This window comes from Cervus canadensis, chromosome 29 (assembly GCF_019320065.1).
Source record: "Cervus canadensis isolate Bull #8, Minnesota chromosome 29, ASM1932006v1, whole genome shotgun sequence".
In the NCBI taxonomy this organism is placed as follows: Eukaryota; Metazoa; Chordata; class Mammalia; order Artiodactyla; family Cervidae; genus Cervus; species Cervus canadensis.
In genome coordinates this window covers 36,348,560-36,367,382 of record NC_057414.1, presented here as the reverse complement: position 1 = coordinate 36,367,382, position 18,823 = coordinate 36,348,560, and the positions used below count along the sequence as shown (strand labels likewise).

Genomic DNA, 18,823 nt, shown 5'->3' with positions numbered 1-18,823 from the left:
CCCCACATCCAAGGTAAGATAAACCCAAGTAAGACAGTAGGCACTGAGAGAGGTCAGACAGACTGAAACCACAATCACAGACAACTAGCCGATCTGTCATATGGACCACAGCATTGCCAAACTCAATGAAACTCAGCCATGCCATGTGAGGACACCCAAGACAGAGGGGTCATGGTGGAGAGGTCTGACAGAATGTGGTCCACTGGAGAAGGGAATGGCAATCATCTTCGGTATTCTTGCTTTGAGAACTCCATGAACAGTATGATAAGGGAAAGAGAAAGGACAGTGAAAGAAAAAGTCCCCAGGTTGGTAGGTGCCCAATATGCTACTGGGAGATCAGTGGAGACATAACTCCAGAAAGAATGAAGGGATGGAGCCAAAGCAAAGACAACACCCAGTTGTGGATGGTACTGGTGATGGAAACAAGATTCAATGCTATAGAGAGCAATATTGCATAGGGACCTGGATTGTTAGGTCTATGAATCAAGGCAAATTGGAAGTGGTCAAAGAGGAGATACCAAGAGTGAACATTGACATTCTAGGAAACAGTGAACTAAGATGGACTGGAATGGGTGACTTTCACTCAGATGACCACTATATCTACTACTGCAGGCAGGAGTCCCTTAGAAGAAATGGAGTAGCCATAACAGTCAACAAAAGAGTCCAAAATGCAGTACTTGGATGCAACCTGAAAAATGACAGAATGATCTCTGTTTGTTTCCAAGGCAAACCATTCAATATCATAGTAATTCAAGTCTATGCCCCGACCAGTAACGCTGAAGAAGCTGAAGTTGAACAGTTCTATGAAGACCTACAAGACGTTCTAGTAAAAAAAAAAAAAAAAAAAATGACATCCAAAAAAGATGTCCTTTTCATTACAGGGGGCTGGAATGCCAAAGTAGGACGTTAAGAAATTCCTGGAGTAACACGCAAATTTGGCCTTGGAGTACAGAATGAAACAGGGTAAAGGCTAATAGAGTTCTACCAAGAGAATGCACTAGTCATAACAAACATCCTCTTTCAGTAACACAAGAGAAGTCTCTACACATGGACATCACCAGATGGTCGACACCGAAATCAGATGGATTATATTATTTGCAGCCAAAGATGGAGAAGCTCTATACAGTCAGCAAAAACAAGCCTGGGAGCTGACTGTGGCTCAGATTATGAACTTCTTATTGCCAAATTCAGACTGAAATTGAAGAAAGTGGAAAAAACCACTAAACCATTCAGGTATGACCTAAATCAAATTCCTTATCACTATACAGTGGAAGTGAGAAATAGACTTAAGGAACTATATCTAATAGACAGAGTCCCTGATGAACTATGGACAAAGGTTCATGCCATTGTACAGGAGACAGGAAAATCATCGCCAAGAAAAAGTAATGCAAAAAAGCAAAATGGCTGTCTGAGGAGGCCTTACAGTTAGCTGTGAAAAGAAAGGAAGCAATAAGCAAAGGAGAAAAAGAAAGATATACCCATTTGAATGCAGAGTTCCAAAGAATAGCAAGGAGAGACAAGAAAGCCTTCCTTAGTGGTCAATGTAAAGCAATAGAGGAAAACAATAGAATGGAAGAGACTAGAGATCTCTTCAAGAAAATTAGACATGCCAAGGGAATATTTCACGCAAAGATGAGCTCAATAAAGGACAGAAATGATATGGCCCTAACAGAAACAGAAGATATTAAGAAGAGGTGGCAAGAATACACAGAAGAACTGTACAAAAATATCTTCACAACCCAGATAATCACAATGGTGTGATCACTCACCTAGAGTCAGACATCCTGGAATGTGAAGTCAAATGGGCCTTAGGAAACATCACTATGAACAAAGCTAGTGGAGGTGATGGAATTCCAGTTGAGCTATTTCAAATCCTGAAAGATGATGCTGTTATAGTGCTGCACTCAATATGCCAGAAAACTTGGAAAACTCAGCAGTGGCCACAGGACTGGAAAAGGTCAGTTTTCACTCCAATCCCAAATAAAGGCAATCCCAAAGAATGTTCAAACTACTGCACAATTGCACTCACCTCACACACTGGTAAAGTATTGCTTAAGATTCTCCAAGTCAGACTTCAGCAATATGTGAATGTGAACGTCCAGATGTTTAAGCTGGTTTTATAAACTGGCAGAGGAACCAGAGATCATATTGCCAATATCCAATGGATAATCAAAAAAGCAAGAGAATTCCAGAAAAAAAAATACACATACTTCTGCTTTACTGACTATGCCAAAGCCTTTGACCGTGTGGATCACCATAAAATGTGGGAAATTCTTCAAGAAATGGGAATACCAGACCATCTGTCCTGCCTTTTGAGAAACCTGTATGCAGGTCAGGAAGCAACAGTTAGAACTGGACATGGTACCACAGACTGGTTCCAAATAAGAAAGGAGTATGTCAAGGCTGTATGTTGTCACTCTGCTTATTTTACTTGGATACAGAGTACATCATGAAAACGCTTCACTGGTGGAAGCACAGGCTGGAATAATGATTGTCAAGATAAATATCAATAACCTCAGATATGCAGATGACACAACACTTATGGCAGAAAGTGAGCAAGATCTAACGAACCTCTTGATGAAGGTGAAAGAGGAGAGTGAAAAAGTTGGTTTAAAGCTCAATATTTATAGAACTAAGATCATGGTATCTGGTCCCAATACTTCATGGCAAATAGATAGGGAAACAATGGAGACAGTGGTTGACTTTATTTTTATGGGCTCCAATATGACTGCAGATGGTGATTGCAGCCATGAAATTAAAAGATGCTTACACCTTGGAAGGAAAGTTGTGACCAACCTAGACAGCATATTGAAAAGCAGGGAAATTACTATGTCAAGAAAGGTCCGTCTAGTCAAGGCTATGGTTTTTCCAGTGGTCATGTATCGATGTGGGATTTGGACCATAAAGAAAGCTGAGACCCAAAGAATTGATGCTTTTGAACCGTGGTATTGGAGAAGACTCTTGAGCATCCCTTGGACTGCAAGGAGATCCAACCAGTCTATCCTAAAGGAAATCAGTTGTGAATGTTCACTGGAAGAACTGATGCTGAGACTGAAACTCCAATACTTTGGCCCCCTGATGCGAAGAGCTGACTCATTTGAAAAGACCCTGATGCTGGGAAAGATTGAGGGCAGGAGGAGAAGGGGATGACAGAGGATGAGACGGTTGGATGGCATCACTGACTCAATGAATATGAGCTCGTGAGGACTCCATGAATTGGTGATGGACAGGGAGTCCTGGCAAGCTGTGGTTCATGGGCTCACAAAGAGTTGGACATGACTGAGTGACTGAACAGAATTGAAGCTGTTGAATATAGTTTCATATTTCTTTCCTTTTTTTCTTTTGGTTTTCTTTGGTTTGGCTTTTGATGGGCAGTGTTTTTGTTTTTCCTTAGAAGATATTCCACTCTGAATGTAGTCATAAGCCTGAATTTTAAAGCCACTTAAATAATGTGTTGTTATATGCAGCTAGTCACCAACTTGATTTAATTAGATTTATTAGTGTTTGTTCTCAATTTGTTCAGTTCAGTTCAGTCCTTCAGTCTTGTCAGTCTGTTTGCACCGCCATGGACGGCGGCATGCCAGGCTTCCTTATCCATCACTAACTTCCTTATCCATAACTAACATGAGCTTGCTCAAGCTCATGTCCATCGAGTTGGTGATGCCATCCAACCATCTCATCCTCTGCCTTCCCCTCTCCTCCTGCCTTCATTCTTTCCTTACATCAGGGTCTTTTCCAATGAGTCAGTTCTTCCCAACAGGTGGGCAACTAATTGGAGCTTCAACTTCAGCATCAGTCCTTCCAGTGAATATTCTGGACTGATTTCCTTTAGGGTGGACTGGTTTGATCTCGTTGCAGTCCAAGGGACTCTCAAGCGTCTTCTACAGAGGGAGGAGCTAAGATGGCACAGGAATAGGATGGGGAGACCACTTTCTCCCCCACAAATTCATCAAAAGATCATTTGAATGTTGAGCAAACTCCCCAAAACAACTTCTGATCTCTAGCAGAGGACATCAGACACCCAGAAAAGCAGCCCATTAACTTTGAAAGGAGGTAGGGCAAAATATAAAAGATAAAAAGAGAGACAATAGAGTAGGGACAGAGATACATCCCGGGAAGGAAGTCTTAATAGAGGAAGTTTCCAAACACTAGGAAACCCTCTCACCGGCGGGTCTGGGGGAAGCTTTTGAATCTCAGAGGGCAACCTAAATGGGAGGAAAAATAAATAAAGCCCACAGATTACATGTGTACAAACAACTCCCAGCAGAAAAGTACCCCAGATGCTCGCATCCACCACCAGCAAGTGGGGGCTGAATGGAGCAGAGCATGTGGTGACATTGCTTAGGGGAAGCACCGGGCCTGAAAGCCCTGAGGGCAATCTGAAGGAGCTAACAAGAGATGGCAACTTAAACTGTGGGGTAGCAAGAGAGAGAGAAATAACCTGGGAAAAGTCCTAGCTTAGGCCTGCCCACCCGTTCCAAGAGAAAAGGACTGAGCCAATACCAGAGATGACCTAGCCGGCTTCAGATGGGCCAATCCCCCACCAGAGGCAGGAGGCAGGAGAGAGGATAAAGGGGAAAACTCGGCCCCAGTGACGGCATCCCCTACCAGACTGCAAACAGGCTTCCAAAGATTTCCTGAGATTCTGGATGGTTGACATCCACTGGGAGGGTCGCAGCCAGAAATCAGCTCCCCAGACGAGACACAAGGCGAACCTGACCAGCGTGCCTGGGAAGTGAGGCTGAGACCACAGAGGGAATAAGGCATGCTACACCCGGGCAGAGTGGTCATCAAGCTCCTGGTTGTCTGAGCTGCTGGAATGGGGAAGGCACAAAACGCAGGCCCAACCGAGTCTGGGCCTTTGTGGAGTAGCTAAGAACCTGAACCTGAGCGGCTTAGGCCAAGGAAGTGCACACAACTCAGGGCCCACTCCCTGTAGAGCAGACTGGAGCCAGAGCAGTGTAGACGGGGAAAGCACACACACGGTTAGCGGGGTCAAACCCAGTGTGGCTGGAACATTGCGAGTACTCCCCACACACGCCAGTGATATTTGTATGCACTGCCCCTCCCTCCCCACAGCATGACTGAACAGCGAACCTAAACAAGATACCACCTCCAGCCACTTGTGTCAGAGTGGAAATTAGACACTGAAGCCAAATAAACAAAGGGAATCGCCTCAGAAGTGACAGGTGAAATGGATTAAAATCCCTGTAGGTAACACTGACTTTACTGGAAGGGGCCTATAGATATTGAGAAGTGTAAGCTGGAACAAGGAGCTATCTGAAACTGAACTGAACCCACACTGCCTGCAAAACTCCAGAGAAATTTCAAGATATATTTTTACTGTATTTATTTTTTTAATTAAAAAAAATTCTTTCTTTTTTTTTTTAAAGTCCTCTATTACTCATCTGTTGCTCCTTAATTTTCATTTTTATAAGGCGCTATAACCTGGCCAAAAAAAAGGACCCTATTTTTATTTATTTATTTTTCAACAATTATTTTTATTAGTTGGAGGCTAAATACTTTACAATATTGTAGTGTTTTCTTCCACACATTGACATGAATCAGCCATGGATTTACATGTGCTCCTCATCCTGGACCCCCCTCCCACCTTACTCCCAATCCCATCCCACTGGGTCATCCCAGTGTACCAGCCCCAAGCACTTGTCTCATGTATCCAACTTGGACTGGCAATCTGTTTCACAGGACCCTATTTTTAAAGGGAACTTCATATATATTTATTAAAATTTTGTATTTTGTTTTTTAATATTGTATTTTTTAGAGTCTAACCTCTACTCTAGATTTTTAATCTTTGCTTTTCAGTATTTGATATCAATTTTGGACATTTAAGAATCCAACCTTTAATACCCATTTTTACTCAGGAGTGTGATTACTGGTTTGATTACTCTCTCCCCCTTTTAACTCTCCTTTTTCTCCCCCAGATCACCTCTATTTTCTCCCTCCCCCTTTTCGACTCAATCCAAATAAGTGACTCTCTGTGGGTGTCCTGGGCTGCAGAGAACACTTAGGGAACACAGTACAACCTAGATCTGTCTCTCCTCTCATCAATCCCCCTTTTTCTCCTCCTGCTCACCTTTATCTCCTTCCTCCCTCTCCTCTTCTTCATGTAACTCTGTGAACCTCTCTGGGTGTCCCTCACTGTGGAGAACACTTTCACCATTAATCTAGATGTTTTATTATCAGTGCTGTATGGATGGAGATGTCTTGAGGTTACAGGAAGAATAAGACTGAAATCCAGAGGCAAGAGGCTTAAGCCCAAAACATAGAACACCAGAGAACTCCTGACTACAGGGAACATTAAATTAAATAAGAGATCATCCAAAAGCCTCCATACCTACACTGAAACCAACCACCACCCAAGAGCCAATAAGTTCCAGAGCAAGACATACCACACAAATTCTCCAGCAACACAGGAACATAGCCCTGAGCATCAATATACAGATTGCCCAAAGTCACACCAAGCACATAGACGCATCTCAAAACTCATTACAGGGCACTCCAATGCACTCCAAAGAGAAGAAATCCAGCTCCACCCACCAGAACACCAAAGCAAGCTTCCCTAACCAGCAAACCTCGACAAGCCAAAAGTCCAGGCCCATCCACTGGGTGAAGCCTTCACAATAAAAAGGAACCACAGACTACCAGAATACAGAAAGGCCACCCCAAACACAGCATTCTAAATAAGATGAAAAGGTAGAGAAATACCCAACAGGTAAAGGAACATGAAAAATGGCCACAAAGCAAATCAAAAGAGGGGGAGAAGGGGAATCTAACTGAAAAAGAATTTAGAATAATGATAATAAAAATGATCCAAAATCTTGAAAACAAAATAGAGTTACAGATAAATAGCCTGGAGACAAGGATTGAGAAGACGCAAGAAATGTTTAACAAGGACCTAGAAGAAATAAAAAAGAGTCAATTAAAAATGAATAATGCAATAAATGAGATCAAAAACACTCTGGAGGGAACCAAGAGTAGAATAACGGAGGCAGAAGATAGGATAAGTGAGGTAGAAGATAAAATGGTGGAAATAAATGAAGCAGAGAGGAAAAAAGAAAAAAAAAAAAAGAATAAAACAACAACAACAGCAAAAAATGAGGACAAACTCAGGGACTGCTGGGCAATGTGAAATGCCCCAACATTCAATCATAGGAGTCCCAGAAGAGGAGGACAAAAAGAAAGGCTGTGAGAAGATACTTGAGGAGATAATAGCTGAAAACTTCCCTAAAATGAGGAAGGAAATAGTGAAGTCCAAGTCCAAGAAACTCAGAGTCCCAAACAGGATAAATCCAAGGTGAAACACCCCAAGACACATATTAATCAAATTAACAAATATCAAACACAAAGAACAAATATGAAAAGCAGCAAGGGAGAAAAAACAAATAACACAAAAAGGGGATTCCCATAAGGATAACAGCTGATCTTTCAATAGAAACTCTTCAGGCCAGAAAGGAAAGGCAGGACATACTTAAAGTAATGAAAGAGAATAACCTACAACCCATATTACTGTACCCAGCAAGGATCTCATTCAGATATGAAGGATAATTCAAAAGCTTTACAGGCAAGCAAAAGTTGAGAGAATTCAGCACCACCAAACCATCTCTTCAACAAATGCTAAAGGATCTTCTCTAGACAGGAAACACAGAAAGGTTGTATGAATGCAAACCCAAAACAACAAAGCAAATGGCAATGGGACCATTCTTATCAGTAATTAACCTTAAATGTAAATGGGTTGAATGCCCCAACCAAAAGACAAAAACTGACTGAATGGATCCAAAAGCAAGACCCCTATATATGCTGTCTACAAGAGACCCACTTCAAAACAAGGGACACATACAGATTGAAAGTGAAGGGCTGGAAAAAAAATATTTCACACAAATGGAGACTAAAAGAAAGCAGGAGTCACAATACTCATATCAGATAAGATTGACTTTAAAATAAAGGCTGTGAAAAGAGACAAAAAGGGATGCTACATAATGATCAAAGGATAAATCCAAGAAGTTATAACAATTATAAAAATATATGCACCCAACATAGGAACACCATAATATGTAAGGCAAATGCTAACAAGAATGAAAGGGGAAATTAAAAATAATACAATAATAGTGGGAGACTTTAATACCACACTCACACCTATGAATAGATAAACTAAACAGAAAATTATCAAGGAAACACAAACTTTAAATGACACAATGGTCCAGCTAGATCTCATTGATATCTATAGGACATGTCACCCCAAAACAATCAATTTAACCTTTTTCTCAAGAGCACACAGAACTTTCTCCAGGATAGATCACATCCTGGGCCATAAATCTAGCCTTGGTAAATTCAAAAAAACTGAAATCATTCCAGTCATCTTTTCTGACCACAATGCAGTAACATTAGATCTCAATTACAGGAAAAAAAACAACAACTATTAAAAATTCCAACATATCAAGGCTAAATAACATGCTTCTGAATAACCAACAAGTCATAGAAGAAATCAAAAAAGAAATTAAATATGCATAGAAACGAATGAAAATGGAAACACAACAACCCAAAACCTATAGGACACTGTAAAAGCAGTGCTAAGGGGAAGGTTCATAGCAATACAGGCTAACCTCAAGAAACAAGGAAAAATTAAATAAAAACTTAACTCTACTCCTAAAGCAACTAGAGAAGGAGGAAATGAAGAACCCCAGGGTTAGTAGAAGGAAATAAATCTTAAAATTAGGGCAGAAATAAATGCAAAATAAACAAAAGAGACCATAGCAAAAATAAAAAAGTTGGTTTTTTGAAAAGATAAATAAAATTGACAAACCGTTAGCCAGACTCATCAAGAGACAAAAGGAAAAGAACCAAATCAACAAAATTAGAAATGAAAATGGAGAGATCACAAAGGTCAACACTGAAATACTAAGGATTATAAGAGATTACTACCAGCAGCTATATGCCAATAAAACAAACAACTTGGAAGAAATGAACAAATTCTTAGAGAAGTATAACTTTCCAAAACGGAACCAGGAAGACATAGACAATCTTAACAGACCCATCACAAGCACGGAAATCCTAACTGTAATTAGAAATCTTCCAGCAAACAAAAGCCCAGAACCAGATGACTTCACAGTTGAATTCCACCAAAAATTTAGAGAAGAGCTAACATCTATCTTACTCAAAATCTTCCAGAAACGTGCAGAAGAAGGCAAACTTCCAAACTCATTCTATGAGGCCACCATCACCCTAATACCAAAACCAGACAAAGATGTCATAAAAAAAAAAGAAAACTACAGGCCAATATCACTGATGAACATAGACGCAACAATCCTTAGCAAAATTTTAGCAAAGAGAATCCAACAACATGTTGAAAAGATTATACATCATGACCAAGTGGGCTTTATCCCAGGAATGCAAGGATACTTTAATATCTGCAAATCAAACAATACACCACATTAACAAACTGAACGATAAAAACCATGTGATTATCTCAATAGATACAGAAAACGCCTTTGACAAAATTCAACATTCATTTATGATTAAAACTCTCCAGAAAGCAGGAATAGAAGGAACATACCTCAACATAATAAAAGCTATATATGACAAACACACAGCAAACATTATCCTCAATGGGGGAAAATTGAAAGCATTTCCCTTAAAGTCAGGAAAAAGAGAAGGGGGCCCACTCTCACCACTACTATTCAACATAGTTTTGGAAGTGTTGACCACAGTAATCAGAGCAGAAAAAGAAATAAAAGGAATCCAGATAGGAAAAGAAGAAGTGAAACTCTCACTGTTCGCAGATGACATGATCCTCTACATAGAAAACCCTAAAGACTCTACCAGAAAATTAGAGCTAATCAATGAATATAGTAAGTTGCAAGATATAAAATTAACACACAGAAATCCCTTACATTGCTATACACTAGCAATGAGAAAACAGAAAGAGAAATTAAGGAAACAATACCATTCATCATTGCAACAAAAAGAATAAAATACTTAGGAGTATATCTACCTAAAGAAACTAAACCTATATATAGAAAACTATAAAACACTGATGAAAAAAATCAAAGAGGACACAAACAGATGGAGAAATATACCGTGTTCATGGATTGGAAGAATCAATTTTGTCAAAATGACTATACTACCAAAAGCAATCTATAGATTCAATGCAATCCCTATCAAGTCTTCACAGAACTAGAACAAATAATTATACAGTTTGTATGAAAATACAAAAAACCTCGAATAATCAAAGTAATTTGAAAGAAGAATGGAACTGAAGGAATCAAACTCCCTGACTTCAGGTTCTACTACAAAGCCACAGACATCAAGACAGTATGGTACTGGCACAAAGACAGAAATATAGAACAATGGAACAAAATAGAAAGCCCAGAGATAAATCCACATACCTATGGACAACTTATCTTTGACAAAGGAGGCAAGGATATACAATGGAAAAAAGACAACCTCTTTAACAAGTGGTACTGGGAAAACTGGTCAACCACATGTAAAAGAATGAAACTAGAACACTTTCTAACACCATACACAAAAATAAACTCAAAATGGATTAAAGATCTAAATGTCAGACCAGAAACTATAAAACTCCTAGAGGAGAACATAGGCAAAACACTCTCCGACATAAATCACAGCAGGATCCTCTATGAGCCACCTCCCAGAATATTGGATATAAAAGCAAAAATAAACAAACGGGACCTAATTAAACTTAAAAGCTTTTGCACAACAAAGGAAACTATAAGCAAGGTGAAAAGACATCCTTCAGAATGGGAGAAAATAATAGCAAATGAAGCAATAGACAAAGGATTAATCTCAAAGATATACAAGCAACTCCTGCAGCTCAATTCCAGAAAAATAAATGACCCATTCAAAAAATGGGTCAAAGAACTAAACAGACATTTCTCCAAAGAAGACATAAAGATGGCTAACAAACACATGAAAAGATGTTCAACATCACTTATTATCAGAGAAAGGTAAATCAAAACCACAATGAGGTACCATTACATGCCAGTCAGGATGGCTCCTATCCAAAAGTCTACAAGCAATAAATGCTGGGGAGGGTGTGGAGAAAAGGGAACCCTCTTACACTGCTGGTGGGAATGCAAACTAGTACAGCCTCTATGGAGAACATTGTGGAGATTCCTTAAAAAACTGGAAATAGAACTGCCATATGACCCAGCAATCCCACTCCTGGTCATACACACCGAGGAAACCAGAAATGAAAGAGACACGTGTACCCCAATGTTCATCACAGCATTGTTGATAATTGCCAGGACATGGAAGTAACCTAGATGCCCATCAGCAGATGAATGGATAAGGAACCTATGGTACATATGCATTATGGAATATTACTCAGCTGTTAAAAATAATTCATTTGAATCAGTTCTAATGAGATGGATGCAACTGGAGCCCATTATACAGAGTGAAGTAAGCCAGAAATATAAACACCAATACAGTATACTAACACATATATGTGGAATATAAAAAGATGGTAACGATAATCCTATATGCAAACAGCAAAAGAGACACAGATGTATACTACAGACATTTGGACTCTGTGGGAGAAGGCAAGGGTGAGATATTCTGAGAGAATAGCATTGAAACAAGTATACTATCAAGGGTGAAACAGATCACCAGCCTAGGTTGGATGCATGAGACAAGTGCTCAGGACTGGTGCACTGGGAAGACCCAGAGGGATAGGATGGAGAGGGAGGAGGGAGGGGGGATCAGGATGGGGAACACATGTAAATCCATGGCTGATTCATGTCAATGTATGGCAAAAACCACTACAATCTTGTAAAGTAATTAGCCTCCAACTAATAAAAATAAATGAAAAAAAAAAAGTCTTCTCCAAGGCCATAGTTCAAAGGGCATATATGTGTGTCATTTTTCAGTGACATCGTATTCCCCCTGTTGGGATTTTAACCACCAAAACTGAATTAAACAATATGCAAAAATGAGAATTAAGACACAGTGCCCCACCTACATACACCTGGCAACAGGAGAGGGTCCTGTTGTATTCAAGTGAGAGGCCTGGATAGATCTCATGCAGGAATAGGCCCTGGCAGTCCGGGATGAATCATTAAACACGACTGTCTTTACTTTGGCTGCCATAGCTCTTTTGCCTTCTTTGATTGGGAAGACCTTTCAAAATTATTATTATTATTATTATTTTGTATGTTTGTTTCACAGACAAAAATTTTCATGGTATAGACCCTATGGAAGAAATTATATTAGAAATATATCCATTTATCTTTAGCAGTTAAATTTGTTGGTTTGTATGATCTTTCTTTATAAATAGAAAGGAAACAAACATGTTCAGTGTGCATTCAATCTCTTTTTAAACCGACCAACTTAAATACTGTCCCCACTGCACTCCCAAGACTAGGCTGGAAATAAAAACCTGCAGAGACTGAAGGCTGATTCCAGCACATCATTGTGAATATTTCGTTCCCACTGTTTTTTCGAAAACAAACAAACAAACAAACAAACAAAAAACAAATTAGTTGCTAACATTATAATCAGTAGATTGTACATAAATATCCAACCTTCTGATTCTCGTGAAAACATGGCCTGCTTATCAGCATGGTTGAAGTGGAGGAAAGGCTGCTCCCAGGGGTCAGGGTCCAGCATCAGCACCTAATCCTATTATCATTTCTCTTGGCTCCTGGAGCCATGAGTTTGTGAGAACTAGACTGCTGGCTCTCTTAAGATAAAGACTACTTTTATTTTGATCAACTTTGATTTTGAATCCTTTAACCTAGAAGCCAGCACACAGTTCTTCCTTGTACGTTTGATGGATGATATAAAATATCTTGTGGATGAATATGACAATTTTTCCAATACTGAAACCCATGCAATAGAACTAATGCTCTACCTTAAATCTTTGATTCCGACTGACATCACAGGTGCCCCTGATCTCTGCCATAGACCCACTACCTAAGGCTAGTTGCATGTCCCTGGGCTGTCCCTGAAGTCTTCACTTTGCATTTGACAACTTATCCTCCTAGCAATCTCCTCTCCAATGAAGACAGCAATGCACATCTCATGAAGTGTCTAGGAAGATGACATGAAACCACGAATGTCGAGTATGGCCCCTCGTTACCATTTTCATGAAGTTCTTAGCAGATTTTTCTCTAAGTAGGCAAGGTTCTCTGTCTCCTTAGATGTCCATGCAGATCAGTTTGATTTTCCAACCAAGCTTCAAGGAAGACATTACAGTTCAATTGTTTGTGTTCTGAGAAGCTTCAAAGTCCACTTACCGAGGACACTGATGAAGGTCTGGATTTTATCAAAAGCTTTGTGTTTTTATCAGATCTATTAGTAGTGTAAAGGGGAAAATTGGGTAAGTCAGAGCATATATAACTAGGGGCTCCCGGTCACCACTACATGTTAAGAACCCGAACTTTCCCAAGTACATGGAGCCAGGAAAGAAGCATGAAGTGGCTTGTGCTCCTCGGGCTGGTGGTTTTCTCAGAGTGCATAGTCAAGTAAGTATGGGGACTGTAAGCTGCATCATCTTCCTGTGTCGGATTTTTCTTTCCATCTGATTATTCTCCCACCCATCAGGTTTAGATGGGAATGGAATATTTCCCTGACAGTCTTAAAGTTCAACCCTTATTGATAAGTACCTTGCTTTAGGAACTGTGGATCCCAAGGGTTTTGGTGTAGATTTGCATGGTTGCACATCTCTTGGTGTCCAGTCATGACCTATTGAAAATTCAACTCCTTACAACTGTTCAGTGTACAGTCTATGCAGATGTAGGTGTGGTCCTGTGGAATAGCACTTTTCTACATTTTCTTCAACAAGTCCTCTTTGTTCCCTCTCTACTTCAATGTGTATATGTCTATGTCTGCATCTCTGTATCACTATCATTTACCTCTCTGTCTCTTTGGAATTCTCTGTGAGTGTATTTCTCTCTGTGTTGTTGTTGTTTTTTTTTTTTTTTTAAATTTTTCATTTAACTCATCCTTCCTTCTCGAGCCCCTGAATTTCCCTTACTTGTTCCCTATCTCCTGGATTCTTCTTTCAGCTCCCTCTTCTCTTTCAACTTGGAGAAAGATACACTGATTTATATTCAGTTTTATACCTGAAAAGCAGTGTGACCACAGCCAACTCAGTACCCCTTGCATTTCAAATAGTTCCATTGTAAAATAGCACGAGTTCCCCTTCTACCTCCTTCCTCGAGGTTCTATGAGAAGGATACAGTGTGATGGCACCAGCGATGCTAATGGCTGTCATTGTTGAGACTTCCTATTTATCAGGTACCTTATATCCGTCACTTCACTTATCCCCAAGATATTCTATTTGGAGGGTTTGTATTGTTACATTCCACCATTTTACCGAGGGGGAGACTGAGAAACCACATGGTCATATGGCTTATCCCAGATTGCAGAACAGAACCTGTAATCAAACCTATGTCTTTGCCATGGTATATGAATAAAATTCTGATAATAATGTGCCTCATAAAAATGATTAGAAAATACACAGGGCCATTACAACCACAGTTTTACCTGAACACTGACAGGCTAATTGTAGCTTCTTCTTTGTTTTCTTTGTCAAATGCTCAGTAAAGAATACCTATAACGAGAATGAAGATCATGAGAAAAACCCACAGTGAAAAAAAACATGCTGAACATTTTCCTGAAGGAACATGCTTACAGACTGTACCTGACTTCTTCTCTTGGCTCAAATATAGCTACACACCCCCTGAGAAACATCCAGGATGTGAGTATTTTCAGAGGATGGTGCTCCACAGCGCCACCTCGTGCTCTAGCCTAGCACTGCGCCTCATCTGGAGGTGCCAGGTGGGATGTGGGGTTGGGGTTCCTGCCGGAGGCAGAAACACTGGAAAACAGGGACCACACCCAGAGGAGAACACACTCTCATCCTCAACTGTTGGTCTTTGTGACTGGGCCCGACAATTCCCAGGTGGCAGGTAAATATCCATTTCTGTGTCCAAGATGTGTCATTAGTTTGAGGGAGATTGTTCCTTCTGAAATAAGTGAGTCAATCAGTTACAGATGAAGAGTGACCCACCACTGATCAAATGGTAGAGCCAATGGCAAAGCAATTGTGAATCCCCAGGCCGAGGAATTCAGTTTCCAGAGATGCAAGAACCACAGCCGTAAAAAGTTACTGAACCCGTATTCCATGTAAGGCCATAAGTATCTAACACTGTTTTTACTGTTTTTAGCTTAGAAAAGGGGCTTATTTTGTCTTCAAGAATGCTCATGCCATCCTGAGAGATAAGCATATTAGAAAATACAGGTCAAATGAAATGGTCACCTCTAGCAAAACAGATGCAGCACCCTCTGGCAGGACCCTCCTAGCCTAACTCCCATAGATATTGGCCATCTTACACACAGGATCCTGTCCCTGGGGAGGCAGTGCCCATGTTGACACAGGAGCACACAGATTAGCTAACCCAGAGAGTGGCTTGAGATGGGGACTTGCAGCATCTCTACCCATGAGCAGTTCAAGGTTCATTTGGCTGGGAGCAAGAAGAGGGGGACAAGCACCCACTTTTATATTCTCAGACTGTTCCAGGCACTTTCAGGTGATAAGTGGTTTAGTCCTGCAACAACCCCACACAGCAGTTACTCTGATTAGCTCATGAGACATATGAGGAACCTGAGGTGCAGACAGCAAGGGCCTTGCTGAGGACACACATGTGGTAAACAGTGGAGCTCGGCTGGCTTTTCAGGACTGAAGTTGCTGTGGGGTGTTTGGGGACAGGATAAAACTGATCTGGGGACCCTCTGTGCAGTCAAGGGCTTCAGGTATCCAAACTGGGAAACTGGAGGCCTGAGAAGATAGGGGGCTGATAATTGAGTTCTCACTCTAGGGGGCCTTTGAGTGTCCAACAAAACTTATGGCCTGCCCCCCACAAAGTACTTGAGTAATTCCTCTCTCTCTTTCTCTCTCATACACACTCACACAAAGACACACATATCCCCAAAAGTGAATCCCCAGGCAGTCATTTCATAGATCCCTGCAAGCAAGAATGTGTTTTCGGCTTCTGTCTTCCTGGACAGATGCAGAATCCACAGTACCTTACAGAGAATGCAGTCCATTACTGTCGTTAGGTCACAGTGATGCCAAAGAGAAGGCTACCTTGCTCTTGGCGCATTTTGTCCACAAGGGGACACCAGTGGGTCCTGGCCTGACTCTTGGTTGCCCCACCTGTACAGAAGCCACGAGGCCAATTTGATTCACTTGGGTGGTTTTTTTCAGAGGGGCAGATGTTTTAAAATTCACAGCCTCTTTCCAATGGAACCCAAATTCCCCTCCCAGTTTGGTCTAAACGCATGAGGTCCACTGAAGACACATACCAGCCTCAATTATTCTCTGAGGATCTAATGCCAATGCACCCCAGCCCAGTCGTAGCCCCACTTCACGTATCTGTAAGTGGGATCACTCTTCTCTCCCACAGATTGGGGAACTTGTAAGTACTGACCAGCCTTTTATTCTAAACGTGAATCATTCTGGGTTTGAGGGAAAGCCTTTTGATGGTATCTTGGGCTTGAGCTACCCCAACATATCTCTCACTGGATGCATCCCCATCTTTGACAACCCGAAGAATCAAGGTGCCGTTTCTGAGCCTGTTTTTGCCTTCTGCCTGAGCAAGTAAGTCTGAGATGGACAATTCGTTTATCCAAATTAGCTGTAATTTACTTTCAGTTGTAGGAAATTTATAGAAAACTTGATAAAGAAGTATCCTGAGAGATAATCTAATCCAGGATAACTATGGTCCCAGGGCTCTACCTGGCTTCACCACTGGCTTTTATAAATAATGTTTGTTTGGAACATAACCCTGCTCCTGGGCTGAAGATCAGTACCTTGGTCTAGGGGGATGAGTGAGGAGGAAAACTAATGGAAGTCAACAGGAAACAAGCTGATGGAAAATGCATTAGGATTTGCTTATGGATTTGATATGGAAGGAGAAGGATGGTGGATACCTTTCCTTCCTCATAAGCATTTCACTGCAAGCCCAGGACCAGCTACCCAATTTGCAGGAGCCAGTGAGAAACGAAAATGTGGGACACAAAACAAAATATGAGACCCCTTGTTCAAGAAATATTAGGCATTTCAAGACATGAGAGCAGAGGTGGGGTCCCTTCTGAGTTTGGGGCCCTTTAGACAGTGGACGTCACAGGCCATTGAAGCCAACTCTGGGTGACCTGATCCCACACCCTTAGCACTCCCAGGCCTTGATTTTCATGAAAAATGACAAAGTGGACAAGGGGAAAGCCAAAATGCTTCAGCACCCTGTCCTCTGAGAGTGTCTGAGCACTCATGTCAGAGGAGGTCCAGGGCATCTTCAGAAGATATAGTGGGTGGAGCCCAGCCAGGTGACTCAGGTTCTACCCTCATCTGTGCCACTCATTAGCCAGTAACCGACCTCAGTCTGGTTCTCAATTGCTCCTAGCCTCTTTTCTGCATCTGTAGATGGGGACCTTATTAGGGTCTTGATGGGTGGAGAAGCAAAGCTCTCAGACAGTGCTGTTGTTACAGTCTTCCAAGGATACCCCCCACAGTCTTCTCTCTACAGAGGTAAGCCAGAGGGGAGTGTGGTGATGTTTGGTGGAGTGGATGAATCCTACTACCAGGGAGCGCTCAACTGGGTACCATTGATCCAAGCAGGCGACTGGCATGTACACATGGACTGGAAAGTCTCTCCCTCTGAGGGCCAGCCCAAGGGATGCTCCACATCAGTACATGGACACAGGCAGACATACACAAATGGATTCTCAGACACATAGTCACACAAATATATACACCATCCACAATGATGCAAACAGGCACACAGACATATGGAAACACACAAGCAGACACATATACACATACACAGAGACACATACAAACATGCGTAGCTAGTCAGAGACACAGAAGAAGACACAGAGACACATACAAACACTTATACAAACAAACATGCAAGCACACAGATATACAAACAGCCCATGGATTCATAATCCCCAGGCCTCCTGACCAGGGCTCTGACCACGGTCCTCACAGGGTCCAGAGAGGTCTGTGCAGCTGGGAGAGCACTAAACCTGCTGCCCTGTGAGGCGGGGAGCATGGTCAGAGGACTCTGCAGTGTGGTGAACAGGATCAGGGAGGATTTCACCAGCCTGGACAGAGTTACAAGATGACCAACTGTCCAGGGCTACCTGGGACCAAGCAAGTTCTCAATACAGATAAATATCAGTTTAAAAACAGGGAAAGTCCTGAGAAAATGGGGAAAACTGTTCTCCTTATGGAGAAGCTACCCAGCAGTGGAGAGAGGTTGGCTGAAGTCTTAAGATGTGAAAGCAACTAATAAAAAAGGCACCCCACGTCCCTGGGCACAGAGTGGGACAGGGGCTATAACTGAGAGAATCAGGAAGGTGGGATCCAGGGGTGACCTGAGGACAAGAGTCAATAACTGATAGGATTCTGTGTGATACGCTCAGACAAATGCTGACCTGTCCTTTGGAGTTTCCGTGGGCTAGTCATGTATTTCCTGGCCAGGATCTCAGGGTCTGAGCTGGTTGTAGGAGCAGTGATGGGAGACTCCCTCCCCCAGAGGAGCCCCTCTCTCCCCCCACTATGAGAATCTGCTGCCCCTGAAAATCTCCATCTTCACTCTGTGTTCGATCCATTATTTGTTCCCCACCAGATACAGCTCTCTAGATGTTCCTCATTATTTTCAAAGTCTTCATTCACTTATTGAACAGACAAATATTGGGCATCCACTGTGTGCCAGGCACTTTAGGGAGGCAATGAAAATAAAACTTGCCCTCACATCTAAGAAGGCAGATGCACAGAAAT

The 18,823-nt window shown here is 41.6% G+C and overlaps 1 pseudogene; it reads left to right on the top strand.

Moving 5' to 3' along the window:
• The window catches only part of LOC122430730, a 44,822-nt pseudogene extending 26,657 nt beyond the window's left edge, over window positions 1–18,165 (top strand).
• Window positions 18,166–18,823: the final 658 nt, after the last annotated feature.